The sequence below is a fragment of the Schistocerca americana genome, chromosome X (genome assembly GCF_021461395.2).
Source record: "Schistocerca americana isolate TAMUIC-IGC-003095 chromosome X, iqSchAmer2.1, whole genome shotgun sequence".
In the NCBI taxonomy this organism is placed as follows: Eukaryota; Metazoa; Arthropoda; class Insecta; order Orthoptera; family Acrididae; genus Schistocerca; species Schistocerca americana.
Window position 1 is genome coordinate 971,021,671 of NC_060130.1, and position 25,381 is coordinate 971,047,051.

The window sequence follows — 25,381 nt, forward strand, 5'->3', positions numbered from 1 at the left end:
TCTACTAGCAGCAATGTAACGTAATTATAACCCATATTTATGTGATGGAAATACTGAATCGAACAATGCACATCTATTTCAGTGGTGGGAAGATGCACCATATCGGATTTGCTGATGACATAATTGTGGTGTCACCGCCAGACACCACACTTGCTAGGTGGTGGCCTTTAAAGCGGCTGCGGTCCGCTAGTATACGTCGGACCCGCGTGTCACCACTATCAGTGATTGCAGACCGAGCGCCGCCACACGGCAGGTCTAGAGAGACTTCCTAGCACTCGCCCCAGTTGTACAGCCGACTTTGCTAGCGCTGGTTCACTGACAAAATACGCTCTCATTTGCCGAGACGATAATTAGCATAGCTTTCAGCTACGTCATTTGCTACGACCTAGCAAGGCGCCAATATCAGTTGTTAGTGATCTTGTAATTCATGTACCGTCAAGGGCGATGTTCACCAATTATGGATTAAAGTTAAGTATTCCAGAAGCTACGTACGTTTTTCTAAGTTCTCATTTCCGTGTCCTGTTCCAGACCTCACGCCAGCCTGCGTGAGCTTAAACGCATGCCTTTCGGCTTCCTGTCATAGTGGATAGGCTGCCTTGCCAGTCAACAACAGTTGGCGACGAGAAATCTGCGTTCGTAAGTATATTACCCTGATTTACTTGTGTCATGGCTTCGCCACAATCTCCAGATGTACTGTTCGAATTTTATCGCTTGCGGAATCAGCAGACGCAGGCCTTATTGGATGCTCTTGGACAGCTCGTCCAGGGTCAACGTGGAATGCAAAACGATGCGGCAGCCGCCGCTCCACCGCTACCGCAGCCACAACATGCTGTTGCACCAACTTTTCGCCCTTTTGATGCTGCGCTGGAAAGCTGGACGGAGTGGTCACGCCAATTAGGATTCCATCTCGCCGCCTAAAGAATTCAAGGTAATGAGCGGCAGCCTTTTCTCCTTTCCTCCGTAGGCGTGAATACGTATCGTGTGATAGTGAAATTATTTCCACGCCGCGACGTAGCAACTCTGTCCTACGACGAAATTTTGTCTGCATTAGATGCATATTTTAAAGAATCAGTCAATGTAGTTGCCAAACGGTATACCTTATTTCGTACATAACGTATGGCAGGTCAAACTAATCGGAGGTGGGTTGCAACCTTCCAAGGCCTTACTAGGGATTGTGCTTTTGAGTGTCAATGTGGACTCCCTTATTCAGATACTATGGTACGTGATGCAGTTGCACGGAACGTTTCTGATGTTCGTATAAGGGAACAAATTTTGAAACTAGTCAATCCCTCCCTTCAACAAGTGATGGACATATTGGATCGACAGGACACACTTGACTTTGCTCAGGAATCATTTGAAACTTCACCAGCCGTGTGTCACATTAAGCGGCCCACCGGGAGCGCTGCACAGAACAGTAAATAGTCCTGGCGCCCTGCCGCGCAGCGGCCGCCTGGCTATCAGCCACGTGGTGTGCCGCGCAGGCAAGCAAATGCAGTGCTAAAATCATGCCCGCGGTGTGCTACTAGACATTCGCGTGAGAATTGCCCGTCACGCCAAGCTATTTGCTTTTTCTGTGATAAAAAATGCCATGTTCAGAGTGTTTGCCAGAAAAAGCTCAGATCGGACACTCACAACCATTCCAGGCCCTTTGCTTCACGCCGGAATCGGATTCGAACCACGGATACTCCGGCTCGTGAACCTTCGCCCATGGAAATTCATGTAGTTCATTCCACTCCACCGAGTGCCACTCTCTCTAACAGTGACTGTGTTCGTCCCACACATAGTGTGCGTCGGCATCGACGGAAATCCCGTCATGTCACAAGTGATTTTGTACCAGTGTCAGTTCACGTTGCACGAGACAGTCGCTCTTGTCGTCAGCAGGACAGTAAACTTTTTGTAGACTTGGACATTAACGGCAGAGTGATACCATTCCAGCTCAATACCGGAGCTGCAGTTTCACTGATCAATCAAGACACGTACAAACAGCTGGGCACACCTCCGTTGCGTGCCGCAAATGTTCATCTCAGTAGCTATTCAGGACAAGTGATCCCTGTGTTAGGACAGTGCAGTCTTCTTGCAACATACAAGGGACAAACAAAACTTGTGTCATTGTACGTCCTTCGTTCTTCTTCTGCAGTGAACTTGTTTGGTTTAGATTTATTTCAGTTGTTTAACTTGTCTATAGTCAATCAGGTCCTATCAGTGAACCACACTGTGCCTTCAAAAAGTGTTTCTCGTCTATGTGAAGAGTTTGCAGACATTTTTGCACCGGTCCGTGGTTGCGCTAAGAACTATACCGCACATTTGGAACTGAAAGTAAACGCGCAACCGAAATTTTTCAGAGCGCGCAATGTTCCCCACGCATTGCGTGTTGAGGTCACAAGAACGTTAAACGATTTGGAATCACAAGGTGTGATTGAACGTGTGCAGGCTTCTCTCTGGGCATCACCCTTAGTAATTTTGCCAAAACCTTCTGGAAAATTGCGACTTTGTGTGGACTTCAAGGCAACAGTGAATCCACAACTAGTAATTGCAACTTTTCCTTTACCCCGCCTGGAAGATCTTTTTGACAAACTGTGCCCGGGTAAATATTTTTCGAAGTTGGACCTAGCAGATGCGTACTTGCAAATACCGGTGGACGAAGAATCCCAGCGCGTTGTGGTGGTTAACACGCATCTTGGTTTGTATCGATTCAAACGACTACCATCCGGGTGTGCATCCGCCCCTGCATTGTTTCAGCAATATCTGCATACTGTTTGTGCGTCAGTCCCGACCGCAGCAAACTATCTGGATGATATAGTGATCTCCGGACAGACGGAAGAAGAACATTTAGCCAATCTCAGAACATTATTTCATGTCTTGCGACAAAATGGTCTTCGATTGCGGAAGGACACATGTGTGTTTTTTGCTCGTGACTTACCCTACCTGGGACATGTAATCAATGCACAAGGCATACATCCTAGTCCCGAGCACCTCCGTGCCATACAAGACATGCCTTCGCCGTAGAATTTGAAGCAGCTACAAAGTGTGCTGGGAAAAATTAATTATTATCATCGCTATGTGCGCCACGCCTCTTCCATTTCAGCTCCGCTTCATCGCTTACGCCGTAACGATGTTCCGTTCGTCTGGACGACGGAATGTGAACGCGCCTTTCGCCAGTTGAAATCGGCGTTGCTTTCCAATACTTGCCTTACGCCGTTCGATCCCCAAAAACCCCTTTTGTTGAAGGTAGATGCATCGGATTTCGGGATCGGTGCTGTGCTTGCGCACAAAGATGGATCGCACGATCGCCCTATTGCCTTTGCATTCAAATTGCTCTCGTCTGCGCAAAGAAATTATTCACAGATCGAGAAAGAAGCATTGACTTTCGTAATTGGTGTTACTAAGTTTCATGATTTCTTGTCTGGTCGTCACTTTACCATCATCACAGACCACAAACCTTTGACGTCGCTTTTTCATCCGAACAAGCCTGTACCTCCACGTACAGCGCAGAAATTCATTCGCTGGTCTATTTTCCTCTCGCAGTACCGCTACGATATCTTGTATCGGTCCACTGCTAAACACGGAAACGCCGATGCGTTGTTCCGTTTGCCTGTTGCTGAGGATAGAGCATTCGATTCCTCCGAACTTGCTTGCATGTTCCTTGATGCGGAAACCGATGACGTGGTCGAATCGTTTCCGATTGATTTTCGTCGTGTAGCTACAACCACAGCTGCTGACCCTGTCCTTGCTACCGTTTTGCGTTTTGTTGCTACGCAATGGCCTTTGTCGAAGTCGCGGATCGCGGATTCGTTGGTCCGCCGATTTTTTGCTCTCCTGCTCACAAGGAGAGACTTTTTGTACGACGTGGTGTTTTGCTGTTGCGTTCTGATAATGATCAGTCCAGGGTCGTGGTCCCACGTTCGTTACAGTCCTCTGTCTTACAGCTTCCTCACCAAGGACATTGGGGTCTGGTGAGAGCGAAACAACTTGCTCGTCAGCACTGTACTTGGTTCGGAATCGATGCTGCGATTACATATATGTGCTCTTCTTGCATGGCGTGTGCCGAACAACAATCCGCACCACCGCGGAAATTCTTAGCATGGCCACAAGCCACTTCTCCTTGGCAACGCTTACACATCGATTTTGCTGGTCCATTCTGGAATGCTCGATGGTTGGTTGTGGTGGTAACATGATATGTTACTGACCTGAAAACATTCCAACATTAAATCACCCCAGTTCTTAGCCAGAAAGTGAGCATCATACCTGCTCAAATAATGGTTCAAATGGCTCTGAGCACTATGGGACTCAACTGCTGTGGTCATAAGTCCCCTAGAACTTAGAACTACTTAAACCTAACTAACCTAAGGACAGCACACAACACCCAGCCATCACGAGGCAGAGAAAATCCCTGACCCCGCCGGGAATCGAACCCGGGAACCCGGGCGTGGGAAGCGAGAACGCTACCGCACGGCCACGAGATGCGGGCCTCAAATAATGAATGAAGACGTATATATGTCGTGGCAATTAGTCCTTCAAGTTGCATGCGTTGCAAGCTGCCCTGCAGAACTTTCCCATTAGATGACTGTGGTCTCTACATGGAATTTCCACTTTACGAATCAATGGCAGCTCAGAATTATGACATTCAAATGCCTCTCGTGCGAGGTGGTTATTGGAATGTTTCCGCAATAAAGAACATCTACATCACACTCACGTTTTCCTACCTCAGAGAGCAATCATCTCATAAAATTATTCCTGAAATAAGATTCGAATTTGTTATGGCCGTAATCATTTGAACATACAGTTAACTATGCTGCCACATTTGGTTTGTCTCGCCCTGTGAAACGTGTGTTAAAGGCTGTGGGACCGCCTTTAAAATGCGCCGCATGCACTTGGAAGCACTCAAAGACATTGTATAAAACAAAGGCACATTGTTCCTGGTGGTGGGCATTCTCAAACGTTAAGAACTTTTCGCCCTTAGTGGACATTTCTACAAGCACCAGTTCCTGGCCCAAACAGTCTAATCTGATGTCTTTCTACACGTACGGTGAATGTGCCTCATGCCATAATGTTTCGACAATTGTTAGAAACATGGGTGAGACATGCTCTTGATTCTGAGGCAGGGAGGCTTCTCACATTTGGAGAACAGCAGTAAATCTTCGTGTTTAGGAATGTTGACCACCTACGTTAGAATCGTTTAGGGTTCCTGTTGCTTTATGCTTCCCATCTTCTGGATTTCTTGTTCTCCCATACATCCAGACTGTACACATTAACTACATAATACAGATCTGAGATTGTGATAGGAAATGAGGAGCCTTCGAACTCAAAATACACACAAATGTTATAGAGTTCATATGCATGCATAAGACATGCGTGTTTCAGGCAACTTCTATCGCAAGCCAGATGTGACCATAACTGGATTCCCATAACTTGATCAAAAACATGCGAGTACACATCCAAACGAAGAACACACCTTAGCATCTAACCAGACCCCCTCAACTTCATATCAGGAAAACGCTTCAGTATGATATTCTAGGTAAAAAGTTTCATATCAGCCTGCAATTGATATGCCGTGTGATATCATGTCATCCTTCCTCCAAAATTGAACGACGTGTTCCTCTGCAGCATCATCATTGCCTTCTTTAGAGGGGGTGGGGGGGGGGGGGGGTGCGCCGGCTCGCAATAGAGAAGTCTTTGCACCTGATCGGAAGATAATACTGCGTTTAGATGACTTCAGGGAACTCACTCTCCACCAATATTTGGCATGCATGAACGAAGGTAGCGGAATACTGATACGCCGCATTGGTATTGACAATGTGGGATTACAAGATCGTATCCCTGAAAGAACCAGCAGCAACAGAGTAGTCTAATGCAGTTTTGGGGTAGCTACTGTTACCGAGCGACGTAGCGCTGTGGTTATCATACTGGACTCTCATTCAGGAGTTCAGGAGGACGACTGTTCAAACACGCTTACAGTCAATCCGATTTACGTTTTCCGTGATTTCCATAAATAGGGTAGTCTAATGCTGCTAGGGTTCTTCGAAATGGCATGGCCGCTTTCCTTCTCAGTCATTCCCTAATCCAAGCTCGCGCTCCGTCTCTAATGACCTCATTGTCGACAGGACTTTAAAAACTAATATCCTCGTTGTGCATTTTCAACATTTCGCTGCGTAATGAATAGTCCATTAAATTTCGGGCATGCAGCCACGCAAATAAAATTTCCTCCACTGATATTTCGGCCGCGTATCGTCCGGCAGTCCTCAGAGTGAGTCACAAGACTGACGACAAGAAGCCAAGCGCGGCCTTATATGCTCCACCGTGGTGGTAATGCGTATGCGGATCACAGATGCTGGTCGGCGGCAAAGAAATACGTTGACACTTGCCCCGCCTGTGGCGAAGGCCTGCAGACATTCGATTCGCTTATCGACGTATGATCGGCGGAGGTGACATCATCACGACTTCTCTGCAGTTTAGTTACCCCAAGAGCCGGATTCCATGCCTTCTCCAAATTAAAACCATTATCTCTATTTATTAAATTATTAGCTAATTTAATCTCTATATCTTCCTTCAAGACAGATTCCCAAAAGAAAAAGGTGGATGTTAAAATGTTCACATCACTGCAATTCATGGAATGTCCTGTATCAATGCAATGTTCGGTCACAGCTGACTTGCCTGGCTGTAATAAGCATGTGTATCTTCGATGCTCCACACATATCTCATGAACGGTGCGTGTTGTTTGACCGAAGTACGACTTCTCACAATTTCCACAAGGAATCTGATACTCACCCGCTTTACGAAGCTGTAAATCGTCCTTCCCAGACCCGAGTTCGTGGGGGGGCTGTAAGATCACCTTAAGACAGTGTTTCTCAAGAATACGGCTTATGTTCGAGGAAAGAGCTCCCACATAAGGCAAAAACGCAGTAGATCCGAAGGAATTGCTATCTTCTTCCCGATGTTGAATGCTCTACGAATTTGTTGTGGAGAAAATCCATTCGATTTAAAAATGCTCTGGAGGTATGTGAGCTCTTCTTGCAAAATGGCTCATTATTACATTCCGTAAATCGGAAACCAACACACACAAATCGATATCCTCATGGTAGTAGCTGCCATCGCCCTTCACAGACCATAGGTGTCCTTAAGACCTTAGTGCATAGGGCGCACTCTATATCCGATAAAGGGAATTTACAAGAAGAGCAAACATACCTCAAGAGCATTTTTAAATCGAATGGATTTTCTCCACAACAAATTCGTAGAGCATCCAATGCAAAACCTAAAATGCAGGTATTTGATGGGAAAGAAGATAGTAATTCCTTCAGATCTAGTGCGTTTTTGCCCTATGTGGGTGCTCTTTCCTCGAACATAGGCCATATTCTTGAGAAACACTGTGTTAAGGTGATCCTCCGGCCCCCCCCACGAAGATTGCACCTTTACTCGGCTCTGTCAAGGCCGATTTACATCTTAGTAAAGTGGGTGTGTACCAGATTCCCTGCAGGAAATGTGAGAAGTCGTACTTAGGTCAAATAACAGGTACCGTTCATGAGATATGTGTGGAGCTTCGAAGATACCCACGCTTATTACTGCCAGACTAGTCAGCTGTGGCCGAACAGTGTATTGATACAGAGAATTTCATGAACTACAGGGATGTGAAGATTTTAACATCCACCTCTTGCTTTTGGGAGTCTGTCTTCAAGGCGGCTATAGAGTTTAGATTAGCTAACAATTTAGTAAATAGAGATATTGGTTTTAATTTGGACAGAGCATGGAATCCGGCTCTTGGGGTAACTAAACTGTGGAGAAGTCGTCATGGTGTCACCTCCGCCGATCATACATCGATAAGCGAATCGAATGTCTGTAGGCCTTCGCCATATGCGGCGCAACTGTAAACGTATTTCTTTGCCGCTGACCAGTATCTGTGACGCGAATGCGCAGTACCGCCGCGGTGGAGCTTATAAAGGCCGCGCTTGGCATTTTATCGTCAGTCTTGTGACTCACTCTGAGGATGGCCAGACGATACGTGGCCGAATTGTCAGTGGAGGAAATCTTATTTGCGCGGGTGTGTGCCCGAAATTTAATGGACTACTAATATCCTCCACCAGATACCGCTAGACTAGAGGCGACATCATGATGAAGACGGTGAAATAGACGGCCACATCGATAAGGGGTCTGCCCTGGTACAGCCGCGTCAGAGATGATAGCCATATGGGCCTGGATGAGGTCATGTAGACGTCAGTGGTGCTACTCTGCCGCTGCTAGCTCAGGGACAGCAGCCAGACAGGATGAGACCATGTGACCTAGCCTTCGACAGTCGCACACTGCTACTGCAAAGTCGGCGGCAGTAGACAGTTGGGCTGATTTAGGTGATACAGCCGCATCAATGACGATCAATGAATGGTCCATCAAGAGTGTATCGAGAATACCAAAATTCCAGGCATTACCTCTCACCACGAACAATACAGTAGCTGACAGCCATCGACAGATAGCAGCGGTGTTTGTGTATGGTGGTCAATGTTAACAGATAAGCAGTCCTGCGTGGACTAACTGCCAAAAACAATGTGCGATGTAGGACAAAGGCAACCGTTAGTGCGGTGCTGCAAAACTGCGCATTAATCGACTATGGCAACAAATGATCAACACGGGCGCCTTTGACAATCGCAAAGTCTCTCCTATTCTGGTGACCATATCGGTGGGATCTTAGACGAGTGGAAAGCCATGGCCTGCCCAAACGAGTACCGATTTCAGTTGGTAAGAGCTGATGGAAGGTTCAAGTGTGGTGCAGGCCCCAAGAAGCCGTGGACCCAAGTTGGTGGTTCCATAGTTGTCCTCCGGTCCAACTGAACCGATCACCGACTGGAAATGGTTATGTTAGGCTACCTGGAGACCATTTGCAGCCATTCATGGACTTGTTGTTCCCAAATTTATATGAAATTTTTATAGCCGGCAGTGTGAGCTGTCATCTGGCCATAAGTTTTCCGATTGGTTTGAAGAACATTCTGGACATTTCGAATTAATCGTTTGGTCACCCAGATCGCCACATATGAATCACATCGAACGTTTATTGTTCATAATCTAGAAGTCAGTTCGTGCACAAAATCCTGCACCGCCACAACTTTCGTAATTAGGGATGCCTATAGAGGCAGGATGGATCAGTAGTTCTGCAGGAAACTTCCAACGAGTTTTTGAGTCAATGCCACGTCGAGGTTTTGCGCTAAATTGGGCAGAAGGTGATCTGATCTGGTATTATGGGTCATCCCATTACGTTTAACACCTCATTGTATATCACTCAATGGTTTTACCTTTTCCGGTAAATTGTTTTTGATGCTCAAAGTTTCCATGAACATTGGCTCTAGTAAACAGACGTTATTTCAGACTGCTTATCAACAAAATGTACTTCATTCTCAGTGAAACTTATGTAACGTATGTAGCTTCTGGCCACATATATTCTGTCTAATTACCGGTACTGTGACAGTTAATGAAAACATGAAATAGCATATACTTTCTTTTATTCCCTTTCCGCTTTGTCTTCCTCTGCTGTTTGTCTCACTCCACAGTGTGTGGCAGCCTTTTCCGACATACAGTTACTGGTTCAAATGGTTCCAAGAAAGACTGATTTCTTGGCAACTGTTCTAATTTTAACAGTCGTGATTTCCATGGAATAATCTTCCATGCTTCAATAACTTTGTACTCTGTTGACGACATATTGTTCTGTACTAAACCGTTTTTCCGCGCGGTTAAAGGCGCTGCAGTCTGGAACCGCAAGACCGCTACGGTCGCAGGTTCGAATCCTGCCTCGGGCATGGATGTTTGTGATGTCCTTAGGTTAGTTAGGTTTAACTAGTTCTAAGTTCTAGGGGACTAATGACCTCAGAAGTTGAGTCCCATAGTGCTCAGAGCCATTTGCACTAAACCGTTTTTAAGATAGTATAAATGTCACTTACTCTGAGACGACTGACAAAACAGGGAGTCAGGTGCCTTGACATATCCTCACTTACCCGTGAGTTTTGAGTTGACATTAAATTTCCTTATATGCATATGGTTCATGTTGCTGTATTCTAGTATTCAACACGTCACCATTTCCAAACACTGGCTCAGTAAGACAATCCAGTTTCATAAATTTTTTTATTGAGTGCTTCCGTTTTCTGTCAATGTGCAGACAAACATGCTTCACACCCTCTGAACAACTGTACAACACATGTGAAAATTTTTCCATATTATACAGTATACAGGTACAGTAACCTTTTAGCTACATGCTTTCCATGCAGAATCTCATCAAAGTTTCATTTATATGGGCCCTCATTCAGTTTCCTAGTTTCAACTACAACCAGATATCCACACTGATAATTATTCCAGCAATCCCCACATACGGTAATGAATTCATTGTATGATATGTTGGTTCCTGCATGTGCTTCGTAGATAAGTTTCAAATTCTGATTGCCCTGTGTGAAAACCGTAATAAGGACAGACGAGGAAGGTTTGAATAATTCTAGATAGAGAAGTTATTGGAATTCGACGTATGGGAAGAGCAAGTACGTGCTAAATTAACATTAACGGAGGTCGAAGTTGCAGCATGAGGAGGAACACTGGAGGGTTTTTTACGATAGGCAAGATACGAAGTTCCTACACAGCACTAGACAAACTGCGGCTGTTGAATGTTGATGATGATTAACAATGATTTTAGCCTAATGACGGACTGATTTACCAGTGGTTCTATTTGGAAGGTTTTAAACAGACAAATGGTATCTGCACTTACAAGTACATGTCTACTGATTCAGATACATACAAAACATTCTACAGACCAATGGCAATATAGGCGATTGAAGAACTTTTAAGATCCTACAGTTAATAATTGTGTTTAGGTAAGCGAAAATGGCCGAAACCCGAAATATTCAGTTAGTACAGAAAATGAACAAAACTGACAACTGTAGGTGCGATGGAATCATTCAAAAGAAATTTTCTTTCTGTGTTAGACGATTACCGAATCGCTAGTGATCCCTGTTTAGCAGTGGATTCCTAATATCAGAAGCTGTGTTGGTGGGGAGGGTGAGAGACCTCCGCACGGGGCGCGTACATAGCACTGTTTACCCTTGATCTGCATTAACTAAACAGCGTCCTTAGTTGATCGTTACAGCGCCATTACTGTCATCAAGTCTCCGTAGCCACAAGAGCACTGTGTAAATCTAGCTGATGAATGGCCCGTGTCCCAGACCACAAGCCGTTCTGGCGTAATGGATAAACGTTGGAATTCGGCAGCAGCGATGAGGTCTGCCACCGCTTTTCAAACTGTCACACGCGAGCAGCACTTATCGAATGTCACAGTCGCTATCCTTCAGGTGTTTCTGCGGGTGTCAGAAGCAACCAGCAGTGTGCAGCTCTCCAATACTGAAATAAACCACAAATCCCACTTGTATACAACTTGAGCGAACGTATGTTTTACGTTTCTGTTACTATTGTTTCTCAATACGTCAGGATTTCCTGATGTCTTCAGATTTTCCAAGCGGAACTTCTGTATGCTACTGCATATAAAACAGATTTTTACTTCATGTAAATCTGATACCTGCTTAGTACAACACTTACTTCCAGTATCCAATTGAACAAATAAATCGCTAACGTACCGTACTGGATGAGTGTTTGTGCTCCATGTACCTTAAGTTGAGACGTTTCTTAATCAGTCTCGGTATCCTTCCGCATACCTTAGCATTAGAATCTTCAGTGTTCACGGCAGAGCTCTGTTGCAGTATGGTCAACATTGCACATCGTTGGCACCGGGATAGAACACAGGATGTCGTACAGGAAAAAATACAGTTCCACTGGTGGGAAGCTAACCTGTATCTGTTGTCTACAGCCGGTTTCTCTATCTCGGCTACGTGAACTAACGGAATTTGTACTTTCTTCGCGTATACATATGAATATCTAATTTTAACATTGTCACTCCATACCCACTTCCTGTTGTGCCACAAATTCCTTTTCTCCACAGTTCTGTTCAGTACCTCCTCATTAGTTACTTGATCTACCCATCTAATCTTCAGCATTCTTCTGCAGCACCACATTTCGGAAGCTTCTATTCTCTTGTTGTATAAACTATTTATCGTCCACGTTTCACTCCCATACATGGCTACACTCCATACAAATACTTTTAGAAACGACTTCCTCACTAATAAATCTATACTCGATGTTAACAAACTTCTCTTCTTCAGAAACCCTTTCCTTGCCATTGTCAGTCTACATTTTATATCATCTCTACTTCGACCATCGTCACTTATTTTGCTCCCCAAACAGCAAAACTCATTTACTACTTTGAGTGTCCCCTTTCCTAATGTAATTCCCTCAGCATCACCTGACTTAAATTGACTACACTCGATTATCCTAGTTTTGCTGTTGTCGGTGTTCATCTTATATCCTCCTATCAAGACACTGTCCATTCCGTTCAACCGCTCTTCCAGGTCCTTTGCTGTCTCTAACAGAGTTACAATGTCATCAGCAAATATCAAAGTTTTTATTTCTTCTCCATGGATTTTAATTCCTACTCCAACTTTTTCTTTTGGTACCATTAATGCTGCTTGCTCAATATACAGATTGAATAACATCTGGGATAGGCTGAAAACCTGTCTCATTCCATTCCCAACCACTGCTTGCCTTTCATGCCCCTAGACTCTTATTACCGCCATCTGGTTTCTGTACAAACGATAAATGGCCTTTCGCTCCATGTATTTGACTCGTTCCACCCTCAGAAGTTCAAAGGGAGTATTCCAGTCAAAATTGACAAAACTTTCTCTAAGTCTGCAAATGCCAGAAACGTAGGTTTGCCTTTCCTTACTCTATCTTCTAAGGTAAGTCGTAGGATCAGTATTGCCTCAGTATTGCATCGGTAGTTTTCACACCTTGCAACACATGCTTTCTTTGGGATTGGAATTATTGCATCCTTATTGAGTTCTGAGGGTATTTCGCTTGTCTTATACATCTGGCTCACCAGATGATAGAGTTTTGTCATGGTTGGCTATCCCATGGCTCTCAGTAGTTCTAATGGAATGTTGCCTACTCCCGGGGCCTTGTTTCGACTGAGGTCTTTCAATGCTCAGTCAAACTCTTCACGCAGTGTAATATCTGCCGTTTAATCTTCATCTACGTCCTCTTTCATCTCTACAAAATTGCCCTCAAGTACATCGCCCTTGACTAGACCCTCTATGTACTATTTCCACCTTTCTGCTTTCCCTTCTTTCTTTAGTACTGGTTTATCATCTGAGCTCTTGATATTCAAGCAAGTGGTCCTCTTTTCTCCAAAGGTCTCTTTGATTTTCCCGTAGGCAATATCTGTCTCACCATCAGCGATATATGCCTCTAAGTCCTTACATTTATCCCCTAGCCATCCCTGTTTAGCCATTTTGCAATTCCTGTCGATGTCATTTTTGAGACGTTTGTATTTCTTTTTGCCTGCTTCATTTACTGTATTTTTATATTATCTCCTTTCATCAATCAAATTCAGTATCTCTTCTGTTACCGAAGGAATTATACCAGCCCTCGTCTTTTTACCTACTTGATCCTCTGCTGCCTTCACTATTTCATCTCTTAAGGCTACCCATTATTCTTCTACTGTATTTCTTTCGCCCGTTCTGGTCAGTCGTTCCCTAATGTTCTCTCTGAAACTCTCTACAACCTCTGGTACTTTCAGTTTATCCAGGACCCATCTTCTTAAACTCCCGCCTTTTTGCAGGTTCTTCAGTTTTAATGTACAGTTCATAACCAATAGATTGTGATCAGAGTCCACATCTGCCCCTGGAAATATCTTACAATTTAAAACCTGTTTCCTAAATCTCTGTCTTACCGTTATATAATCTATCTAAAACCTTCCAGTGTCTCCAGGCCCCTTTCCCGTATACAACCTTCTCTCATCATTCTCAAACCAAGTGTTACTACAGTTAAATTATGCTCTGTGCAAAATCCTGCCAGGCGGCTTCCACTTTCATTCGTTACCCCCATTCCATATTCACTTACTGCTTTTCCTTCTGTTCCTTTTCCTACAACCGAATTCCAGTCCCACATGACTATTAAATTTTCGTCTCCCTTCACTATTTGAATAAATTCTTTTATCTCATCACACATTTCTTCAATCACTTCGTCATCTGCGGAAATAGGTGTGATATGAAGTTGTACTACTGTGTTAGGCATGCGCTCCATGTCTATCTAGGCTACAGTGGTTCGTTCACTATGCTGTCCGTAGTAGCTTACACGCATTCCTATTCTTTTTATTCATAATTAAACTACTCCTGCATTACCCCTATTTGATTTCGTATTTATAGTGCTGTATTTACCTGATCAGAAGTCTTGTTCCTCCTGCCAACGAACTTCACTAATTTCCACTATATCTACTTTTAATCTATCCATTTTCCTTTCTAAATTTTCTAACCTTCCTGCCAGATTAAGGGATCTGACATTCCACTCTCCGATTCGCAGAACGTCAGTTTTGTTTCTCCCGATAGCGACGTCCTCCTGAATAGTCCCCGCCCGGAGAACCGAAGTGGGACTATGTTTCCTCCGGAATATAGTACCCAAGATGACGCCACCATCATTTAACCATACAGTAAATCTTTATGTACTTGGGAAAAATTGCGGCTGTAGTTTCCCCTTGCTTTCACCGTTAGCCGTAGCAGCACAGCAAGGCCGTTTTGCTTAATGTTACAAGGCCAGATCAGTCAATCATCCAGACTGTTGCTCTTCAACTACTGGAAAGGCTGCTCCTCCTCTTCAGGATCCACACGTTTCTCTCGCCTCTCAACAGATACCCCTCTGTTGCGGTTGCACCTACGGTACGGCGATGTGTATCGCTGAGGAACGCAAGCCTCCCCGCCATCGGCCAGGTCCTTGGTTCATGAGAGGAGCATTATTTATGACGAAATTCATCAGTAAATATACACTCCTGGAAATTGAAATAAGAACACCGTGAATTCATTGTCCCAGGAAGGGGAAACTTTATTGACACATTCCTGGGGTCAGATACATGACATGATCACACTGACAGAACCACAGGCACATAGACACAGGCAACAGAGCATGCACAATGTCGGCACTAGTACAGTGTATATCCACCTTTTGCAGCAATGCAGGCTGCTATTCTCCCATGGAGACGATCGTAGAGATGCTGGATGTAGTCCTGTGGAACGGCTTGCCATGCCATTTCCACCTGGCGCCTCAGTTGGACCAGCGTTCGTGCTGGACGTGCAGACCGCGTGAGACGACGCTTCATCCAGTCCCAAACATGCTCAATGGGGGACAGATCCGGAGATCTTGCTGGCCAGGGTAGTTGACTTACACCTTCTAGAGCACGTTGGGTGGCACGGGATACATGCGGACGTGCATTGTCCTGTTGGAACAGCAAGTTCCCTTGCCGGTCTAGGAATGGTAGAACGATGGGTTCGATGACGGTTTGGATGTACCGTGCACTATTCAGTGTCCCCTCGACGATCACCAGTGGTGTACGGCCAGTGTAGGAGATCGCTCCTCACCGTGATGCCGGGTGTTGGCCCTGTGTGCCTCGGTCGTATGCAGTCCTGATTGTGGCGCTCACCTGCACGGCGCCAAACACGCATACGACCATCATTGGCACCAAGGCAGAAGCGACTCTCATCGCTGAAGACGACACGTCTCCATTCGTCCCTCCATTCACGCCTGTCGCGACACCACTGGAGGCGGGCTGCACGATGTTGGGGCGTGAGCGGAAGACGGCCTAACGGTGTGCGGGACCGTAGCCCAGCTTCATGGAGACGGTTGCGAATGGTCCTCGCCGATACCCCAGGAGCAACAGTGTCCCTAATTTGCTGGGAAGTGGCGGTGCGGTCCCCTACGACACTGCGTAGGATCCTACGGTCTTGGCGTGCATCCGTGCGTCGCTGCGGTCCGGTCCCAGGTCGACGGGCACGTGCACCTTCCGCCGACCACTGGCGACAACATCGATGTACTGTGGAGACCTCACGCCCCACGTGTTGAGCAATTCGGCGGTACGTCCACCCGGCCTCCCGCATGGCCACTATACGCCCTCGCTCAAAGTCCGTCAGCTGCACATACGGTTCACGTCCACGCTGTCGCGGCATGCTACCAGTGTTAAAGACTGCGATGGAGCTCCGTATGCCACGGCAAACTGGCTGACACTGACGCGCGGCGGTGCACAAATGCTGCGCAGCTAGCGCCATTCGACGGCCGACACCGCGGTTCCTGGTGTGTCCGCTGTGCCGTGCGTGTGATCATTGCTTGTACAGCCCTCTCGCAGTGTCCGGAGCAAGTATGGTGGGTCTGACACACCGGTTTCAATGTGTTCTTTTTTCCATTTCCAGGAGTGTATGTATTGTCAAGGTGCAGTTAAAATGACTGACACATTGAAGATGTACCTTCATGACTTCCGCGGGTGAATACCAAATGCCAATTTTACCACCTGCGTTTGTGCAATGTACAATTTCTTTCTAAGTAATGAGTTACCTCAGGTAACAGTTCCATGTTCTAGAACATATTAGTGGCGGGAAATACGCAAAATATGTCAGAAAGTTGTTTCGCTTTTTTCCAAGACTAGTACTTATAAGAAGAGAAGAAGTAGCTGAATTTAGCTGTTCAAGAAGCTCAGCAATGTGCTTCTTCCAGCACAAGTTTTCATCCGTACGTGCACCTAACATTTTGCAGCATTCTACCCTATTCCCCCACGCCTTCTCAAATGCTACATCAAATATTGGTGTGACTCTGTTTGTTGTACAGTATTGAAGATAGTGTGTATTTCATTTTTACTTTAAAGAGAGTCCTTTATGTAAGAACTACTCAAAAATTATTTGAAAACATCATTACCAATTCTTCTGTTGCATTCCCTCTAATGGAATTTGTTATAACACTAGTATCATTGGCAGAAAGTACTAATTACGCTCGTTGAATGTTAAGTGAAATGTCATTCACACATATAATAAATAGGGATGGACCCAAAATAGAACCCTGTTTCACTACCTTTGTGATTTCTCTCCAGTCTCTAAAATTTTCTACCCTTCTGACAATGTTTGAACTATTCAGCACAACCGTTTGCTCTCTGTTTGTCAAGTATGACTCAAACCAGCTGTGCATAAAGCTATCAGTTCTACAAAACCTAATTTTTCTAAAGGACTAACGTAATCTACACAATCAAATGCCTTTGAAAGATAAAAAAAAATACCAACTGGAGATATTTCATTATTTAAGACTTATACTATTTGATGAGTGACTGTACAAATAGCATTCTCAGTCGAGCAATTGGAATGTAGGAGACGAGGTATTGGCGGAAGTAGAGCTATGAGGATGAGTTATGAGTCGTGCTTAGGTAGCTGAGTCGATGGAGTACTTGTCGGCGAAAGGCGAAGGTCTCGTGTTAGATTCTCGGTTGTGCATACAGTTTTAATCATCCCGGACGTTTTAGCCCTTCTGAAATCCCAGCTTTGATATGCTAAATGAATTATTTCCACTTAAGTGTGAGACTACGCTTGACTGCATTACTTTTGTGAATGTTTTGGAGAAATATGTCAGTAAGGTACTTGGACGATAATTGATTAAGTTTGTTTTGTTACCTTCCTTATGAATAGGTTTAACAATAGCGTATTTAAAGCTGTCGGGAAAACTTGCATATATCATTAACGAAATTACTTATTAAGTTGGAACAACTTATCGGAATTCTCTCTGAAATTTCATCAACGTCACATGAGTTCTGATTTCTTAGAAATTTTGTAATACTATTAATTTCAGGAAAAGGGGTCAGTGCTACTTCTAGTTGCTTAAAGTAATGGCAAATGACCTTTTCAGTATATCTTCCAACCTCCTCTACTAAAACATTCATTCCTGTTTTTAGAAAGTGATAGTTAAAAGTACTTTAAACTTCTGAACTATCAGTCACGAAATTGTCATTTAGTTTAATTGTTATGGTATCTTATACACTGACTGGCTGTCCTGTCTCCTGTTTCACAACATCTCATATAGTCTTAACCTTATTATTGGCATTATTTATTTGTGTCAGGAGGTGCATATCTCTTTATATTTTAGTAAGTTCACTTAATATACTGCAGTATTTCTTGTAGTATGCAAGTAATGTCGGATTTCGACGTAAACTGACTTTTGTATCAATTTCCCTCTTCTTCTTGCACAAGATTTTTATTCCCTTAGTTATCCACGGCTTCCTTATTTTATAATGGATCTTTCGCATAATTTTTTAGGAAATCAGCTTTCAAATATTGCCACATACCTTGAATGGAGTTAACAGGATTTGATAATAGCATCTATTTCTGCGTACAGGATGTCTCTCCTAAGAGTCATCAGGGGCATTTTCTCTAGATTTTCGGAAGATATTTGAAATTTTGTTTTTGCAGTGTGCAGCTGGAGGCAGCCCAAAGAAATACTACTTATCTGGCTGATCAGTCTTTCATGTCAGTACCTGCATAAAGCGTCAGTTTCTTTCCCGTTAGGAGCAAAATGATTTCTTAGAGATAGACCAGTCAGTGAGTTTTTAATTGCACATAATTAGATCTCCCACTCACAGGCCATTATCTTACCAGATATTAATGCAACACAACGAATCACATTTCAGTATTTTACCAGCCATAAAAATCTGAAGAGTCAGCCAGAATGTACCCCAAAGTGGGCTATCTTTTCAGCAACATGACACAGCTCCGTCAGAAGATCATACACAGCTTCGTCTAAGACTTTGTTGACTTCACACCAACCTGACAAACACACACACACACACACACACACACACACACACACACACACACACACACACACTCATACATACATACAAATTTCACTCTCCCAGTCACAGTCAATTATTTTACTAAACTTTGAAATGAAGCAGATAATTACAGCCCAGGATTTTTCCAGGCTATAAAACAAAACAGCTAATAACCATCTTGTTCTCTCTACCTCTCACTTGTCCAGAAGCATAATTTAATCATTGTACCACACTTCGCTCAAAGCGCAGTGGGAGCTGAATACTGTCTATGAATATGATTACAGGTGTCAAATTTTTCTCTTACCTCACAGCGTTGAAAGGATAATAATCTAAAAAACAGTACGGGTAAATTTGACTCAGTCGTTGACGGGTAAGAGATTATGGTTAAATTTAGCAAAATAACTCCGTTGCGCGTCATGATGTTGTTTTCGTTCGTTTTATGTGGATCTTACCTCTCAGTCTTTCGTCGGATAAATTTTTTCGGTTCCCTTTAAACATTTCAAACTCGCAGATTCACTATACGTTATTAGTCAGACGCGCTACAAATTCAGTATAACTAAGTTAGTCTTACATGATCAGTATCATCCAATTATGGTTGAATTTTTTACTTGAGTCAGATGCTATTTCAACGTTACCAGATTTAAAATACACCTGCTTGGTCAACACACACACACACACACACACACACACACACACACACACACACACGATATACGTTGGAACACTCTTGTCATCGCTCACTTTGTCCACTTCAAACAATATTGTATTACTTACGATTTGTATATCTATGAACAGTTATAGTGGATATCTCCTTGCCCTTTCGAGAAGCATGAGAATTGCAAACACGGCAGTTGGGAGCATGTTTCTCAAATTAAGAGCAGATTTTGAACTGAAGACTCACGGCATGGCGGCCGTACGAATACGCTGGACCAAAATGCAGCGACACTCGGCGAATGCGTGATGCTGAACTGTGTCTGGAGTCGTTTGACGAAAATTAATAATCTGAAAAATTGTGTATATGAGTTGTTTGTTGAAAGGGAGCGCTTCCAGGAATCTGGTTGTTTGTTCTTACTGCTAGTATTGTCTCTAAATGTAGCCTTGAGCCTTACCTGCTGAGCCGATTGTTTGTTCCTCGTATCTGTAGGCCACAGCTGGCGCTCTACTGGCCAGCGTTTCTACCTCTTGATCAATGGGCCCAAGGTTCGATTCCCGGTCGGGTTGGGCATTTTCTCCGCCCGGGGACTGGATGTCTGTGTTGTCCCCATCATTTCATTATCATACGGGAAGTAGCGAAATTGGACCTGGAAAGATTGGGAACTTGTACCGGCCTGATGACATCGACGTCAAGCGCCCCACAAACGAAAATCATCATCATAATCATCTTATCTGTATACAATGCAGAAACATCGGAAGGTGCTTACCAGTGCTTTTTACTCATTTGTGTACATTCAAAACTTTGCAAATCTCTGAGAACTTCTTCCAAAGATAGGTCCAAAAACTGTAACGCACGAGTATGCCCAAGATTGTCAGATGCATAGCGAATAACCAAGAGTCTGGTTAGCGAAACGAATAAATATGCTGGTGATATTCATTCGCACACACTAAAGTATTCGAAGGAAAACTTAATATTTAATGATCTTATACCCATTCACGGTAAGGTTCAGATTGCAGTTTCTGACTGGTAGAATTCCAGCGGGGAAGAAGTGCAATTATATTACGATTATAATATTCGGAAAGCACTCAAAACTCCGGAGAACGACAAACTGTCAGGTTCGTCACTCAGGCTGCGTTTTCTGCTGCTGAGTAAGTGTTTAAGGAAATGAAACAACTAACAAGGGGACGCGATGACGTTGGGACCACGGATTTACAACAAACTTCGTGCATGTTTAGGAGTCCATTGAAACAACGTAATGGGCAGTTACGAGAAAACTGCATAAGAAGTTTTACACGTCTGTTATGTACCTTATGTATCACTGCGAATGGTGTTTATTTAAGTGTGAATCTTTCTGCATGTATTTGGTGTCAGTGTTGCCTTCAATTCTGTGTATCGACGTAATTTAATTTCTTGCAATACAAGCCGATTGATAGTTTTGTGTGACGAGCCTCGTACAGAAGGACAGTTTACAACTGAATGGTCAAAGTTAACGCTTTGAACGATCAACTGATGTCCACTATATGTATTTAATTGAGTTTCCTTCACAAATTTAAAGTAGCACTTCAGTTTCTGATGCAGGAACCTTTCTGTGATCCTTCCGCCATGTGTGAACAAAGGAAAGATATTGTGGCCATAATCCTTCGTATTGAATGGAATAAGTGATTCTATGAAGAACGAACCCCTATTTGCGTGATTCTTTTTTCAAATATGATGGTAGTTACAGAATTTAAAAACTCGCATTATAAGACTCTGACACTGACTTCAGTTAAATCATTGTTCTGTCTCCTTTACAGTGTGGTTCAGTGATGGTGGGGAAGGAAGCATCTCTTTTGGTTACTACGTAATGTGTTATTGTTCTAAAGGCAGTGCAGGATGATCCGTCTTCTGAATGGGTTCTTAATTTTTACCTCCATGTGTCTAAAGTCACTCACACTAATTTTCCCCTTAATTTTGTTTAACCCTTCTGCTAACATCGGGGTTAATAAAATTACGATACAAACCATTTGTTAAGTGTATTTCTGCTTTCACTTGTGCTTACAATTAAATGTGGCCTATTTATCTGTCAATATATATCCATCAGCGCTTTTCACTTTATATATCCAAATACTATTATCCCACTTTTATTCATTTTCCATGATTCGTGGAAGATGTTCTTGTTACTACACTTTGTAGTATTTGGTACGAAATTTGTAGCAAATGGAACTGAATCTGCAGCTATATTACTCCACACAGAAGCAATAAAACTTACAACTTCACCTACGCTCAAGCGCCAAGGAAACTGGCATAGGCATGCGTATTCAGATACAGAAATATGTAAACATGCAGAATACGGCGCTGCGGTCGGCAAAGCGTATATAAGACAACAGGTGTCTGACGCAGCTGTTAAATCAGTGACTGCTGTTACAATGGCAGGTTATCAGGATTTAAGCAAGTTTGAACGTGGTGTTACAGTCGGCGCACGAGCGATGGGACACAGCATCTTCGTGGTAGCGATAAAGTGAAGAATTTTCCCGGACGACCATTTCACGAGTGTACCGTGAATATCAGGAATCCGGTAAAATATCAACTCTCCGACATCGCTGCGGGCGGAAAAAAATCCTGCTGGAATGGGACCAATGACGACTGAAGATAATCGTTCAACGTCACAGGAGTGCAACCCCTACGCCGACTGCCTCAGATTTCAATGGTGCGCCATTTATAAGTGTCAGTGTGCGAACCATTCAATGAAACAACATCGATATGGGCTTTCGGAGCCGAATGTCCACTCGTGTACCCTTGATGACTGCACAAAACAAAGCTTTACGCCTCGTCTGGGCCCGTCAACAGCGACATTGGACTGCTGATAACTGGAAACAGGTTGCCTGATCGTACGAGTCTCGTTTCAAATAGTATCGAGCAGATGGACGTGTACGGGTGTGGAGACAGTCTCATGAATCCATGGACCCTGCATGTCAGCAGGGGACTGTTCATGTTGGTGGAGGCTCTGTAATTGTCTGGGTCGTGTGCAGTTGGAGTGATATGGGACCCTAGATACGTCCAGATACGACTGTGACAGATGACACGTTCGTAAGCATCCTGTACGATCAGCAGCATCCATTCACGTCCATTGTGTATTCCGACGGACCTAGGCTGTTCCAGAAGGACAATGGGACACTCCACAGATCCAGAATTGCTACGGTGTTCTTCCAGGAACACTCTTCTGAGTTCAAACACTTCCGCTGCCCACCAGACTTCCCGCATATGAACATTATTGTGTGTATCTGGGTCGCCGTGCAACGTGCTGTTCAGAAGAGATCTCCACCCCCTCGTGTTGTCAGGGATTTATGGAAAGCCCTGCAGGATTCATGGTGTCAGTTCCCTCCAGCACTATTTCGGACATTAGCCAAGTCCATGCCAAGTCGTGTGCGGCACCTCTTTGTGCTCGCGGGCCCTAGCACGATATAAGGCAGATGGACCAGTTTCTTTGACACTTCCGTATATATTGTTGTGATATTGTTCTTTTATTTCATTGTTGAGCGAGGAAAATCACGACAACAACGAATTTGTATCGGTTCCTTGTTGCTATTTTGAACTGTGGCATTCTTAGCTTGCACTTCTGGACGGAAACATGGGCAACAATGAAAGCCTGCAGGAATTTCAATAGATAATAAATACTGATAATCCAGATCATCTGTGTGATGAAACCGCTACGTATTACTTGCGTGTGCCGAAGATGAAAACCGTAATGTTGAAGTTACTACAGAGGTTGATAAGTTCATAAAGATTTGTGAAATACATCAAATGATGGAGTCACCAGGGACAGGAGAATTATCTGAAAATGTAGCTGAAAACTAAGATCAATTCTTTGGCTATGTTCGTATCTAGAAGTGATCTGCCACGATATTTTACAAAGTTCCGTCAATGGAGAAAGGTAGTTCAAAACAGTCTTCGAGAAAAGCCTTTTTTTTAAGATATAGCACTAAGGCTGTACATTTAAGTGCAAATACGTTTTCTTTCCTTTTTGCTTGGAAACGTGCTGATGTAGGTATATTGAAGAAAAAGGTCAATAATATTTGGATAAATGCAGTGAATTACGCCAACAACCTAAAGAATGGCACAACATTATAATCCGGGCGGTTTTGGCACCAATTTCAATTCTTGGTGCTACAGAAAAAGCTCACAGATACCGTACTACTCTCTCCAAGTTATTTAGTAGCCACCCAGAGTGTCGAAGTCCATTATTCATGGCTATTAAGTAGCAAATGTTAACATATATCTGCTGGTTTGAGGTTTTATGTCGTAAGAACTGGCAGCATCAGAACTGCACAACGATTTTCTGGCAGTAACAGAGATTTTTGTCATGTTTGTCAATACAGACCTATCCCATTCTTGTCATTCAAAACCTGTAAGTCTGTAAGTATCTGTATATTTGAATTACTTTGTCTCTGTTTTTCTTAAATTTTGATACTAAGGCATGTCCGGCACCTTTGCAAAAGAGATCTTTGATTAAATGAGCCCACTAGTATCAACAGCTGCATAAATAATTACATCCCTAATGAGTAACAACGATTGAAGGAAGACTGGCAATTTTCTGCCCCATCCGTCCATTTTGAGTGTACATAAAATCGAAACCAGGGAAGTATGGTATAAAATTAGTGATATGTGAATATGCTGAAATGGATCTGTATGCAGTCCAAAAGAATATACTGGCATGAAGGCCAACTATAGAGAAGTAAATCAAGGGCAACATGTTTTTTTTTTGGGTATGCTTGAACCATATTTTCAATCTGGAAAGGGAATCACAATAGATAACTTTTTATTTACATAACGCTAGCTGAAAAGTAGTTGGATCATAACTTAATATTAGTGGGAACCCTAAGAACAAACAAAAGAGAAATACCACAGGAGTTTTTGTCTAATGCAATGAGGGAGGAAAGCATTTCCATCATTTCAATTCACAAACCAGATCACTACTGTCTCATACATTCCATAGGTAAGGAACTGTGTTGTTCTGCTTTCAACCTAATTCCAAGATCATTCCGTTGAAGAACAAAAAGAAAAAAAAGACACTTATCATAATTGCTCACTACAATTAGACTAAAGGGGAAGCAGACAAGGGTGACCTGATGACAAGAGAATACAGTTGTGTACGTACAAAAAATCATTGTCCGTACTAAATATTCATGGAAATGGTGGATATCCCTGCTCTTAATGCATAAATTCTGTGGTCACAAAAATATGCTTGCTGGCAGGAAGATTCCATATGAAGGAGGAAACATGTTAGCGAAACCGCACGTGGCAGAACGAGTAAGACTGCAACTGGACTACATTCAGAAGTTGTAAGAGCCATTGAAGCTATTGGAATTTAAGCAAGAATGACATACGGTACAGTAGGTAGCAAAAAGTATTTTTTAGATTTACAAAAGGAAAAGATGTGCAAGATGTGCATTGAAGACCTGAAGACTGCTTCTATATGCATAAAATGAAGTTGAAACCACAGAAGAGACGCAACTGTGGTAAATCGGTCTGAATGTTAGCAGAAGTTATCCGAAAGGATTAATACATGATTGATTAAAATCTTTAATGAACCATCATTTTACATTAATAAATGCCATTCTATATTATTATGTGACTGTATTACTTAAATTTTTTTTTTTTACCCCACTTGGTAATCAGAGGGTGTAAAATTGCCTTGGTGATAGAAGTGTTCAGCATATTGTTATGCAAGTAAGGGGCTGTACAATGTTACCTTTGGTACGATATCGCTTTACGTTCCTTTCATGTGGGTTGTTTGTTATTGTAATAAATCACTAATTTTAATCGGCGTTGCTTTTCGAATAACCGCCCTCGCCATATACTCACGCGCAATAAACTTGTTCCCTCGAAGGATAAAGATATCAAGTGCTGCCTGATTCACAGCAACATTAAAAAAGATTTTGCGTGTTATGGGTGCATCTGTGATGTGTGCTACGTCTGCGTGCGGTCGAACCGTATGACAATCATAATCGTTGTGCAATAAGATATTAGAATTTTGATGCTGTTTATAATTTTTA